This window comes from Nicotiana tabacum, chromosome 19, assembly GCF_000715075.1.
Source record: "Nicotiana tabacum cultivar K326 chromosome 19, ASM71507v2, whole genome shotgun sequence".
NCBI classification, from domain to species: Eukaryota; Viridiplantae; Streptophyta; class Magnoliopsida; order Solanales; family Solanaceae; genus Nicotiana; species Nicotiana tabacum.
The window spans coordinates 18,998,376-19,013,038 of NC_134098.1; positions in this window are offsets into that span (position 1 = coordinate 18,998,376).

The window sequence follows — 14,663 nt, forward strand, 5'->3', positions numbered from 1 at the left end:
ATCTTTGAGAGGCTATATGGAATTTAGGATAAACTTCCCATCTTTCCTTCCTTATCGTGCGACATTGATTCATCTTGAAGCGTATCTCTTTGAATTCCTTCCACTCACTCGTATGCGCATGTGAGCGCTCGGTATCAACTGTCTACGATTTGTGGATTCTATGGATGAGGTGCGAGATGTGTTTTCTATGTTTTGGTGATGGGTCAGTTTGGAGGACTTGAGCCCGGTTTGGACCACAACTTAGACTCGGTAGTTTTAGTTGTGTGAGCATGTGCTTTTGAACTTCTATGTCCAGTGGTGTCCCTATGAGTGAGACTGGTGGCTCGATGAGTGGTTGGATGGCTATATGATGAGTAAGATGTGACTGCGGGATATGTTCAGATAGTTTGAATGTGATGAGAAGAGTTTGCTTGAGATGTGAAAAGGACTATTGGATGCTCGATTTATGTGGATGTGTCATACAAGTCTTGAGTTGTGAAGGTTTTTGAGAGATTCTTTTGTGTTATTTCATTTATGGAACGAAGTAGATTTTCATGTCTTGTTGATGAGTTCAGACTCAAGAAGATTAAGTGATTGCGTAGTAGTTGTGGTTGTGAAAGGGTATAGAGAGATGTCAGTTTGAGGTTAAACATGTGGGTTATCACATGCGGGGTAATCTACGGATGTGTGATTCTTATGATATTGTGTGGAGGCTTTCTTTTCTACTAGTAGGTATAGGTTTTATGATTTGATTTTGGATTGGTTGAGAAAGTTGACCTGATCGTCACGAGAATGAATGTGAGATTAACAGATGATTTGAGGTATTATATGGTTTGTGTTACACGAGCTTATGAAAGATTTAGTTGAATCTCACTACGGGGTTATGGTAGTAATAGAGTATGGGCATTGTGAGTTATCGAGTGTTTTGATCTATGGCTTTGGGCCAAGTGGGGGAGTTTGCCATCAATAATTTGATTGCAAGATTATGTGTTGTATTGGTTTTGGTCTGAGGCATATTTGTGGATCGGTTATGACTTGCAGAGGTTGAGATCGAAGATGACTCGAGTAAGGAAATTTTTGGATACGGGTTATATTACACTTTATTGGTATATGAAAATTATGGAAAGATTTGAGTTGTTATTCGTGAAGGATGTAGTGCACATGGAGTAGGAATTTACTCGGTTGCGTTAAGGAGGGGTTACTTCTTTGGGTTTTGTCATGCTAATGAGGCACAAGTAGTTTGGCCCGCTTGGGGAGTGCAATTGAGATTTGAGTAGAGTGGCTAACTATCAAGAATATTCTAATGGATTCAAGATTAATATGTGGCAATGGAGAATTTTTCCGAATTTGTATATGGCTAAGATTTGAGATTTGCATTGGATGGTGCCGGGACTTGTAGTATTTCTGTATCACTATGGATTCTACATTTCAGTATCCGAAAGGTAAAAAGAACAACTTTAATTCACATAAGGTCTCCTCAGAGTGGGTGTCTCAGTTGTGGTACTTTTGGGGGTGCTTAAGAGGGAATACAATGGCTTATGGGCTTTAGGACGACGTGGTTTTATGCTAGGAGCTCTTGTGGTGAGCTTTGGGTAAGGATCGTGGTGCTTTGGCAAGGATAAGTGTCAACTTGAAGGTAATTCGGAAGGAACTCGGATAAATAGGTCAACTTGGTAGTAGGTTAGGTCAACTCGGTAATGGATATGATCGGTTCTTTGGGTACTTGATCACGCCCAACTATGCCTTGTAAAAAGGACTAAGCGGTCGCTGCAAATATAACCCGGTTCAAGTCCGGAGTCGAATCCCATAGGGAACTAACCTAATTACTACAACTTTAAATAATGCTAATGATAAGCTCAGACAACTTTCGGATGCAACAATTTTATGAATAATCAGTGGAATTTATTTAGCTAAGAAAAAATGACAATAAAATTAGCAATAATCAAGACTAAAATTAAATTCAAGGGTAAAAGGATCTAGGGCTATTGATTTCCATAATTGTCGGATTAATTCTTAACTCTTTAGCTATAATCTCGCCGTAATACTCTATGAGGATTATGAGTTCCGGGCTACCGTAATTATCTCTCGGTCAATTACAATAATTTACTAGAAGCATTCTCTCGAACTACTCTAGTTAACAATTTATACAACTCAAAATTATCCCACCAAAGCTTCGTTATTTCTAACCCCACTTTTAAATTCAAGTAATTAATCTCTTAACTTACCCAATAGTGGTATTGTTCAACAACAATCTAACCAAGTGTTCTTTCTCAATCAACAAAAGGTAACTAGACACGATTAATCAAGGGCCCTTTTAATTAACCACAATACAATACGTAGTTGAACAATCATAGAACAAACACGGCTCAATTATAACAAAATATAGTCAAGACTTCATCCAACAATTGGTTCAATCAATATTAGATAATAGATTTAGCTACTCATACTAATGGAAAACAAAACACTAAAATAATTCATAATCAACAAATAGAAGTATGAAGAAGAAGATGAAAACTCTTAGGAAATTATCCGTCTTCTCTCCCTTGTTCTTGCCTCTAAAATCATCTAAAAAACCAGCTATATCTGACTTCTGGGCGAGTTTAGGCTTCATAAAGTTTAGGTTAGTCGCCTAAGAAATTACATAATTAACCCTGTATGTTTGGCTTTCGTCCGCGGCCGCGGATTCAACCGCGGATCCGGCCGCGAATTTCCACTGCTTCACTGCCTTGAGTTCGCGGGCCAATTCGCAGCCCACTTTGCGGTCACACACCTAGAGAGGTCGTCTCGCTTTCTTTTCTCACTCCTTTTCGACCGGGCTAACCTTCGATTGGCCTTCCACACTCCATGTTGACTCCAAAACACTCGTTAGCTCCTTTCTAGCTCGGAGTGGCTCCGGAAAAGCATCAAATTCTTAATTAGAGCATTTTGTTATCTTTTAGCATTCAAATATCAATAAAGTGCGGCTAAATTAGAGTGTAAATAGTGTCTAAATTGCATAAATATAGCCTACTATCAATACCCCACACTTAAATCATTTTTCATCCCCGAGCCATCAAACCACACTCTAAGAAGCCTAACTTCATGGAGCAACTTCCCTACTCGTCACACCAAGAATATTTCACATAAATTGAGGACGTTAGTGCAATATCTACACATCAAGAGTTGACTCCCTCTAGCCATGTAATGTTCCTAACGGGCTTACTTACTCTAATTCATAGGTCCAGACTTACCCCTCCTTCATGAATCAAGTGCCTGCTCACAACAAAAGAGACTCATTTCATAATTAGCAAAATTCACACACACTGAGGAACTTTAAAAGGAACAGAATTCACTCACCCTCAGAAATGACATTCTTGTGCCACAGAAAATGCACCATAGGCTTTCCCATAGTGTACGACTCTACTAATTGAGCTCACTCAGTCTAGGATCAAGTAGGACTTTATTTGGATATAATGTAGGCTGCAGGTTGGGTAGGATATATTTGGATATATAATAGTGACCACACCTGCCTAAGCACTTTAGTACATTTATTTTACAATCAAGTCCACACCTAAGCTAAACCAATATTTTCATCTTTAACACCACATATACCACCCCCACACTTCTTCTTTGAGCACAATCACCTTAAAAGCCAGCAAAGAATTATTACCGATTAACATGATACACTATTAACAATGTTCTTCTCTTTTTTTTTTTTAAACACTGGCTTTTCCAACAAGATATACCTTTCTCCTTATTTCCCTAGTTCCACTCAAAAGCTCCACCAACTACCCCACACTTTATCCTTTGTAAATTCATAGTATTTCAAGTGCTTACGAGAGGTAAAGGGTTCAAAAAGATGGTCAATTCAAACAAGGGATAGGGCTTGTAATGTGGTTGCCAAGGAAACAGGATTACAGGCTCAACGGGGTTAACTATGGTACATAGCAAATAGGTGGGTGGAGTATGTATATATATGGTTCAACAAAGAAATGCCTATATCATTTCTCAGACTAAACAAGACTACCATTTCGCTTTGCAGACACACGGGGCAAGTTCTAGGCGTTAAATGTCGTGCACAGAATATAACAAGCCTCACACACACATGGCACATTACTCATTCCAGATTAGATCAACAAACACTCAAATCAGGATACTTAAGCCGAATTAAGAACATACATTTTAAGGCCTTCTTACAAGAGTCAACAAATGAGCCTAAGCGTCACACTAAAGTAACCGCTATATTCAAGGCATTACGAAATTAAGGGATCCTATTTTAATCATGCCCATATCCCATAAGTTCCAAACTAAAAATAAAAAGCTAACTACACCCGGTTCAAACAAAACCCTTGGAAAAAAACCGTGGTTTAAAGAAAAACTAAGGGGAAATTGATACACTACTACAAAACAAAATCTTTTTGGTTTTTTTCTTTCTTTCTTTCGACTTTAGTCCCTCAAGAAACCCATCGAATAATATCCATCGTTGGGCTAAGTCGAAATTGATTTATACAAATAAACTACGAAACTATCTACATATAACATACAACAAAGTATCCCCCACCCCACACTTAAAAAGATGGCATGTCCCCATGTCATACAAAGTAAAGTAATGCGAGGTAAAGGAACTTCCCTGGTGGATCAGTCTTGATCGGAGACAGTGCCAGGGTCGAGATGACATGCTCTCCCCAGCGCATGCAGCCAGCCCATGATTTTCGTTTTCTGACTTCGCATTTTGGGTGGCCAAAGCATCAACTCTAGTCCCCAATTCCATGACGGAAGTGCGCAGTCCTGCCATGTCTTGTTCTAGGGCTGTCATTCGCGTGCTCCGTCTGCCATGGGATGGTCCCTCAGCTGCGGCAACTTGTTCCTGTGGGGGTGAGGCAGGTTCAACCTTATCCTGCCCTTCATCGCCCTCTTCCGACTCATTAGAATCGTCACAATTAGTTGCCCCTGGTGCCACCGGGTTTTTCCCGATGGTCACTTTATCTGCCCGAAACTCTGCTTCTTTCTTTACCATGCTAACCACATTTGGGTTCTCAGGCACCCTTGCTGCCTGGCACAATCTAGTGATTAGAGAGCAGAAAAAGAACCCATACCTCTTCTGTGGTGAACGGGCGAACATCTCAGACTAAATAACCTTGGCCACATCAAAGTCGTGGCCATTCACGAAGCACCAGATCAAGGAAGCTCTCAGACCATTTACCTCCGTGGTGTTGTGGGACGGCAGCAAGTGACTATTGATGATGTACAACCAGCACTTTCCTTCAAAAGTGAGTGAGGAAAAGTGTAGCTTTGATCCCGGCACAACCCACACTACCTCTTTGTCTGGTGCACAAATAGTTCTGAAAAACCTGTTCCATATGATGGGTTCTCTCCTGTAAGTATCATAGAAATCCTCCTCCCCATTGAATTCAGGCAATCAATACACTCTCCTGATGGCTTCTATCGAGGCATCCACCCTCGTGTGTCGTACAATGCATATTCTATCCTTATGTTCGGGGCAGTTGGCATAGAACTCCCGAACAAGAATCATGTTACCCTCCTCCTGCTCTTCAAAAAAGCTGTCCAATCTGCGCCTGATCAATTCCCGATACATATTAGGGCACTCATCCTGGAGGGACGTGTCAATACCCCTTTCCGGTACAGGTTTTTTAGTGGCCTTCAAACTGAAACAGTCTTGGACAGCTCTAGAGACAAACCTGGTACGATCAAACTGAGCTGCACTGGCCGGTGCTCGTCCCCGAGATGAGCCTCCATGACCACTTGATGAGGCCCCAGTAGCGCGTATCTTCCTTGAAGGTTGCATGGTACCTGGACACGCCCGCGCATCTACGCCCCAATCCACGACTATATCCACGTTCCAATCCGTGGCCGCAGATATCCGTCTCCAGCCAATTTTGTCTTTGCCGCATTTTTACCTATTCTCGAATTAATTTCGACCCCCGAATCTTTCCGATGCACATAATTTTTTTTCCCTGCACACTAGTAGACCGGTCAAAGTCGTTCAAAATCAATTACAACAACCAAAGTAAAAAAATAATGGGTTGCCTCCCAAAAAGGGCCTAAGTTAACGTCGTGGCACGACGATTTACAAAAAACCATGGGTTGCCTCCCAGGAAGCGCCTGATTTAACGTCACGACATGATGCAGGCTTTCATTATCACTCCTCGTTCGCGTACTGGGGCTTTTCCAAAGTTATCACCACTCTATCCCCTTTCTCTTCGACCATTCCAAGGTAATGTTTCAACCTTTGCCCATTTATCGTGAACTTGTTTGTCCCATCTTCGGATTCAATCTCTACAGCTCCACTTGAGAACACTTGCACCAATCTGAAGGGTCCTGACCATAGGGACTTCAACTTACCCGGAAACAATCTCAATCTCGAGTTGTATAACAACACTAGATCTCTGGGCTTGAAGTTCCGATCTAAGATGTGATTATCATGGATCATTTTCATCTTTTCTTTGTATAATATAGCATTCTCAAATGCATGGAACCTAAATTCCTCGAGCTCATGTAACTCAGTGACTCTGCTGGTGCATGCGGTCTCTATATCTAGATTCAACTGCAGCAGTGCCTAAAGTGCTTTATGTTCGAGCTCTACTAGAAGGTGGCATGCCTTTCCAAACACCAACTTGTACGGTAACATACCAATAGGAGATTTGAATGTTGTGCGGTACGCCCATAATGCATCATCCAACTTCTTCGCCCAATCAGTCCTTGTTGCATTCACTGTCTTTGTCAGGACACTTTTAATTTCCCTATTAGATACTTCGACTTGCCCGCTCGTATGTAGGTGGTACGGTGTGGCTACTTTGTGGCGAATTCCATACTTTTCCAACAGACGTGCGAACGCTATATTGCAAAAATGGGTTCCACCATCACTGATTATAGCTCTCGGGGTGCCAAAACATGTGAAGATGTTTTTCTTTAGGAAACTTGTTACCCCTTTTGCATCATTGGTTAGGAGAGCTACCGCTTCAACCCACTTGGAGACATAGTCAACCACTACCAATATATATTTATTACCATATGAGCTGATGAACGGACCGATAAAGTAGATCCCCCACATGTCAAAAACGTCCACCTCTTGAATTGTGCTCATCAGCATCTCGTGATGGTGAGATATATTGCCTGTCCTTTGGCATTCATCACAAATTTTGACCCAAGCATGGGCATCCTTGAACAAGGTAGGCCAATACAATCCCGATTCCAACACTTTTGCTGCTGTCCGAATTCCGCCAAAGTGTCCACCATATGGTGAAGCATGGCAAGCCTGCAAAACAGAATGTTGATCTTGCTCGGGGATACACCTCTGTATCATGTTATCTACACATATTTTTAACAATAGAGGTTCGTCCTAATAATAGGCTAGACAATCGCGAAAGAACGTTTTCTTTTGAATTGAGGAGAGTTCATAAGGTACAATACCGCTTGCTAAATAGTTAGCAATATCAGCATACCATGGCGTCTCCTCCATTGTCACAGCAAGTAACTGTTCATCCAGGAATGTCTCTGTTATGTCTTCAACCTCCATTCTCTTTTCAGATCCTTCCAATCTTGAGAGGTGGTCTGCCACTTGATTGTCCGTCCCCTTTCTGTCACGGATTTCCAGATCGAATTCTTGTAGCAAAAGAACCCAACGAATCAAGCGTGGCTTTGACTCCTTCTTTGCTATCAAGTACCTAATTGCTACATGGTCAGTATAAATAATAACTTTTGAACCAATTAAGTACGACCTAAATTTGTCGAAGGCAAACACTACATCCAGCATTTCCTTTTCAGTTACAGTGTAATTGAGCGATGCACCGCTGAGCGTCCTGCTTGCATAGTAAATTAGGTGCATCATCTTGTCTTTGCGTTGCCCCAAGACTGCTCCTATAGCATAATCACTGGCGTCACATATGAGCTCGAACGATTGCTCCCAGTTGAGTGCAACTATGATGAGTGCAGTCACCAATATTTTCTTCAGCTCCTCAAAAGCCAACCTGCAATCATTATAAAACACAAAGGGCTGATCCTTTTCAAGCAGCTTACATAAGGGGTTAGCAATTTTGGAAAAATCTTTAATGAATCGCCTATAGAACCCGGCGTGCCCAAGGAAACTTCTCACTGCCTTTACCGAAGTGGGCGGTGGCAGCTTCTCAATCACATCAACCTTGGCATGGTCGACTTCAATGCCCTTGCTGGACACTCGATGCCCCAACACTATTCCTTCTTGTACCATAAAATGGCACTTTTCCCAATTCAACACCAGATTTGTCTCCACATATCTTTTGAGCACTCTTCTTAAGTTGTGAAGACAATCTTCGAATGAATCCCCCACCACAGAGAAATCATCCATAAACACCTCCATAATATCCTCCACCATGTCAGTGAAAATGGCTAACATGCACCGCTGGAATGTAGCCGGTGCATTGCAAAGTCCAAAAGGCATTCTCCGAAAGGCAAAGATGCCATATGGACAAGTGAAGGATATTTTCTCTCTGACTTCCGGGGCTATTGAGATCTGGTTATACCCCGAGTATCCATCCAAGAAACAAAAGTGGGACCACCCGGCTAACCTGTCCAACATTTGGTGAATGAAAGGCAAGGGGAAAATGGTCCTTTCGAGTGGCTGTGTTTAGTTTTCGATAGTCCATGCAAATCCGCCACCCCGTGATTGTATAAGTCTATATCAACTCGTTATTCTCATTTTGTACGACCGTCATTCCACCCTTTTTCGGCACATATTGGACAGGACTGACCCAGTTGTTGTCAGAAATGGGGAATATGATACCCGCATCCAGCCACTTGATCACTTCCTTCTTTACTACTTCCTTCATATTCGGGTTCAGCCGTCGTTGATGTTCCCTGGAAGTTTTGTGCCCCTCTTCCAGAAGAATCTTGTGCATGCAAAAGGATGGGTTGATACCCTTTATGTCTGCCACGGTCCAACCAATATCAGTTTTACATTCTTGCAATACCTGCAATAGTTGCTCTACCTGCACAACTAGCAAACCAGATGATATAATAACAGAAAAGTAGAATTTGGCCTCAAGAAAGCATACCTGAGGTGGGCTGGAAGCAGTTTCAAGTCCAGCTATGGTGGCTCCTCTATTGATGGTTTTGCAGGTGGTGTTGCTATCTTTTCTAAGCGTAGGAGCTCGAACTGAGGTTCCCTTTTCCAGAATCCATGACCTTCGAGAGCCATGACCCACTCTGCCAACCCTTCACCGTCCATCTCTTCAAAATTCATCAAGCAGGCTTCTAGTGGATCCTTGAAATTAAGGGTCTCATCCTCTTCTTACAATATCACATCCACGGCCTCCACTAGTGAGCAGTTTACAAATTTACTGGGTCTCCTCATGGATTGTTGAACGTTGAATATTATTTCTTCATTGTTCAACCTCATTTTCAACTCTCCGGTCTCATAATCAATTAATGCTCTCCCAGTGGCTAAGAATGGCCTTCCCAGAATGATGGGTATCTCTTCATCCACCTGACAGTCAAGAATAACAAAGTTTGCAGGAAATACAAATTTCCCCACTTGTACAAGCACATCATCAAGAATTCCTGTCGGTCTTTTGACTGTGCGATCAGCCAGTTGCAGCAACATTGAGGTCGGTCTAGCTCTGCCAATGCCCAGTTTTGTATAGATTGCCAAGGGCATCAAGTTTATGTTGGCTCCCAAGTCACACAATGCTTTAGCAAAAGCATAACTCCTAATAGTGCATGGGATAGTGAAACTACCTGGATCAAACACCTTTTAGGCCATTGCCACTACCGTGTTGCAGGTCTGTGTCAGAGTTACAGGGACAGGTCTTGGAAGTCAAATTTCTGCGACATCAGATCCTTCATCATTTTTGCATACCCTGGCATTTCCCTGAAAGCATCCATCAGTAGAATATTCAATTGAATCTGTCGAAGCATTTCCATGAATTTCCTGTATTGATCATCTTTCTTTTGTTTTGCCAATCTCTGAGGGAATGGTGTAGGAGTCAACCTCTATCCACTACTTGATGTCTTTTCTTTGTTGAAAGCTTTTGGAACAAGAGGTGCCACCTGTTCTGAGACTTGTTCATCGTCCTTCTCCTTACCCTTGTCAACCTGTGCTTGTTCAATTACAACCTCGACGAGCTCTGCTGACTCATCTGCCTCTAATGTAACTGGAGTAGTTGGCGTAGTCTCTCTCCTAAATTGAGCAACTTCTTGCTTTTTGTCTAAATCTCTCCCATTCCTGAGACTCACTGCCATTAGCTGATTTGGGTTCTGTTCCTTTGGGTTAATATTTGTATCTGCATGTAATGTTCCTTGTGGGCGATTGTTCAAGGCCATAGACAGATGTCCCAATTGAGTTTCAATGCCTTTGATTGCTGAATCACGTGCTGCTAACTTTTCTTGCATCTTACCATTTGTTCCAATGAGTTGGTGTAGCATACCCCTGATTTCTACCATGTTGTTTTCCTGTTGTTGATGAGGTGGTTGGTAGGCCAACTGTTGCTGGTGCTGCTGATTATAGCCCTGCTGCCTTTGATAAGGCACAACTTGACCTTGTGGTCGTGCGCCTCCAGAATTGGGGTTGTGTTGTGGCAGGTTGGGTCTATACTACTGGTTCGGTGCTGGTCCCCATTGTTGCCCACCTTGCCTCTGACCTCCAAAATTATTGACATAATTCATGTCTTCTCCGAAGCCCTGGTTGTCATTCTCTCCACTCCACGAGCACACATATGATTGGTTTATGCAAAGAGTGCACAATCCTCCATTTGTTGTATCAACAATGTGCACTTGCTTTGTACCCATCTCATCAATTTTCTTTGTCAGCATGCTCATCTGAGTCATGAGAGTGGCTATGTTCTCTGCATGGGAATTGTTTGGGACAAGAGAAACAGAATGCACTATTGGTGTAAGTGTCATACCTCTAGCCATCCAGCCTGAATTTTGAGCCATCTTGTCAAGAAGAATCTTGCACTCTGTGAATGTCTTGCTCAAAAATTCACCCCCAGCTGAAGCATCTACATTGGCCTTCAAACTGTCTGCTAAACCCATGTAGAATCTCTGTCCCAGTATCTGATCTGGAATGCCATGGTGTGGTCACTTCACTAGCATACCCTTGAACCTCTCCCAGGTTTCTTGCTAGGTCTCAGTTGGTTTCTGCCTGAACTACAATATCTCATCAATCTTCCTTGCAGTCTTGTTGGGAGGATAAAACTTGTTTAAGAACCATTTGACTAATTCTTCCCAAGTGGCAATGGAGTTTATTGGGAACGAATTCAGCCAAGTTTGAGCCTCTCCAGTCACAGAGAATGGAAACAGTAATAGCTTGATGGCTTCAGGAGTCACATTCGGCTGTCTTTGGGTCACACATATTGATAGGAAATTCTTCAGATGTTGTTGTGGGTCTTTAATGTATGACCCGGAGAACAATCCCTTATTTTGCAACAGATGCAACATATTGTTGGTGATCTGGAATGTCTCCGCTTGTATCTGAGGTACAACAATGGCGGTGGCTAGGTTATCAGCAGTTGGTTGTGCCCAATCATAAAGAGCAGCTTCTGGCACAAGAGGTGCCACCACTCTATTATTTGGGTCAACCCGATTATTCCGATTATTTTCGTTGACATCGTCCACGTTGTCCATTTCAATTTCGAGTGTGTGTTTTTGTTCTAACTGTTTGTTCTTCTTGTTGGCTTGATTTAATGCCCTGAATGCTTTTTCGGGGTCTGAGAGTCCTTCAAAAAGTTCACCAGTCCTCGAAGAGCTTCTAGGCATACATCTGAGTCACAGGAGAATTCAAACGTGAGAATTTCAATGGAAAAATTTAAACACCGTAAGAAATTGATTTAAACAAAGAATCCTAGCAATTCTTCTAAGTTGTAATAAATAACACCATTAGTTCCCCGACAACGACGCCAAAATTTGATCACGCCCAACTATGCCTTGTAAAAAGGACTAAGCGGTCGCTGCAAATATAACCCGGTTCAAGTCCGGAGTCAAATCCCACAGGGAACTAACATAATTACTACAACTTTAAATAATGCTAATGATAAGCTCAGACAACTTTCGGATACAAGAGTTTTATGAATAATCAGTGGAATTTATTTAGCTAAGAAAAAATGACAATAAAATTAGCAATAATCAAGACTAAAATTGAATTCAAGGGTAAAAGGATCTAGGGCTATTGATTTCCCCAATTGCCGGATTAATTCTTAACTATTTAGCTATAATCTCGCCATAATACTCAATGAGGATTATGAGTTCCGGGCTACCGTAATTATCTCTCGATCAATTACGATAATTTACTAGAAGCATTCTCTCGAACTACTCTAGTTAGCAATTTATGCAACTCAGAATTATCCCACCAAAGCTTCGTTATTTCTAACACCACTTTTAAATTCAAGTAATTAATCTCTTAACTTACCCAAAAGTGGTGTTGTTCAACAACAATCTAACCAAGTGTTCTTTCTCAAGCAACACAAGGTAACTAGACACGATTAATCGAGAGCCATTTCAATTAACCACAATACAATACGTAGTTGAACAATCATAGAACAAACACGACTCAATTATAACAAAATAGAGTCAAGACTTCATCCAATAATTGATTTCATCAACCCTAGATAATAGATTTAGCTACTCATACTAATGGAAAACAAAACACTAAAATAATTCATAATCACCAAATAGAAGCTTGAAGAAGAAGATGAAAACTCTTAGGAAATTATCCGTCTTCTCTCCCTTGTTCTTGCCTCTAAAATCTTCTAAAAAACCATCTATATCTGACTTCTGGGCGAGTTTAGGCTTCATATAAGTTTAGGTTAGTCGCCTAGGAAATTACATAATTAACCCTGCATGTTTGGCTTTCGTCCGCTCATCCGCGGTCGCAGATTCGACTGCGGATCCGGCCGTGGATTTCCACTACTTTACTGCCTTGAGTTCGCGGGCCAATTCGCGGCCCACTTCACGGCCGTGCACCTGGAGGGGCCGTCTTGCTTGCTTTTCTCGCTCCTTTTCGACCGGGCTAACCTTCGATTGGCCTTCCACACTCCATGTTGACTCCAAAACACTCGTTAGCTCCCTCCTAGCTCGGAGTATCTCCTGCAAAGCATCAAATTCTTAATTAGAGCATTTTGTTTTCTTTTAGCATTCAAATATCAATAAAGTGCGGCTAAATTAGAGTGTAAATAGTGTCTAAATTGCATAAATATAGCCTACTATCAGAACTTATGATGTGGTGAGTCTCTATAGGTGTTTTATGGCAATACTCTTGGGTTTGGTGACTTGCGTGTCTTGGTTGAGTTAGAGAGATTCAGTCCTGATGCCTTGGTTATGTGAAAATGGGTTTCGAAGAGTTCTCGATGGTTTCTACCACGGTTTAAGATGGATATTTCCTATCGGCGTGAAGAGCATGTTATGTATTGTGATTTTCTCCTGGATTGGATCAAATGGAAGGTTTTTGACTGATCGAGTATGTATTCTGCTGGTGACTCAAAGTTGATTATAAGATTCTCGTGCTTTTCATATGATGGCATGATAGATGTGGTGTGTTGTGTGGGACTGAGATTTGCATGTACAAGGTGGCGATTCAGTTTTGAAGGGAAGGTCATGAATTCTTAAACAGCATGGACGGTTTCAGGTGATTAGATGAATACTATTACTACATGGTATTGCCCTAGAAGGGTTCGCATTTCAGAAGGTGCACTATGTTTTGACTTAAAGATACTTCATTAGTATTGTAGTACTCGCCTGATTGATCGATTGCTGATGTTGAAATTTTGCCATATGGCATGGATGAATTATAGAAGTATTTCTCGTATGGATGGTTATGTATGAGAGATGTGTTAGTCATTTGAGTGGTGGAGTTGGGATCAGCTATGGTGATTCATGTGTTGGAGACTGGGAGTTCTCAAAAGTAGATTGGGGTTGCGGTCTGTGAAGATGTGGCCAAAGTTAGCTAGATGGTAGTGGGTGCTATTGTTAGGTCATTGTGAACTTTCAGAGGGCCATTTATCCATTTGGGGATGACCGAAGTTGATTTGAGGGCGCATTGGTAGGCCCAATGAGGATATGTATTCTACATCAGATCGAATTTATTGACTCAGCACGGTTAGTGTTCAGGGGTGAGTTATTCGGTTATAGTTGAGCTTGTTCATGTTCTGATATGTCCTATGCGTTACTATTCTATTCTACGATGGGTGGTGATCTGTTGGCTAATGATACACTAGATGCGTATCTGTCTGGGACTTGTAGCGAATTGAGCGAGATGGTTATTGGGGTGTTGAATGGTTGATTGCGCCTTGGTTATGGTCTTTCGTGTTTGTGGTATATGGTGCTATCTGTTCCTCCATGGTTATAGTCATACACTTTGTGCTCTTGATGTTGAATTGCATGTGGTTATTGATTTTTGAGCATTGTGGCTTGAGGTATTTCATATGGACCAGTATTTGGATAGGGTCGCGCCTTGCAGCGGAGTTATGTTGGGACATGATCCTTTGTGTTAGATCCGTGTGTCTTGGTTCTACTATGTGTGATGGGTTCATAGCGCTGCATTGTGTCAATTGAAGTGCACACACTTCATGCCCTCAAGGTGTTTATAAAAATTTTGAATGAATATTTTGTGCACCAGTGAAGTCTGAGTAACCGAGTGTAGTTGTATATGATATTGAGCTAAATGTGGGATGTGTGGGGATGATTTTACATACTTGGGAGCTTGGTTTAAATGCACA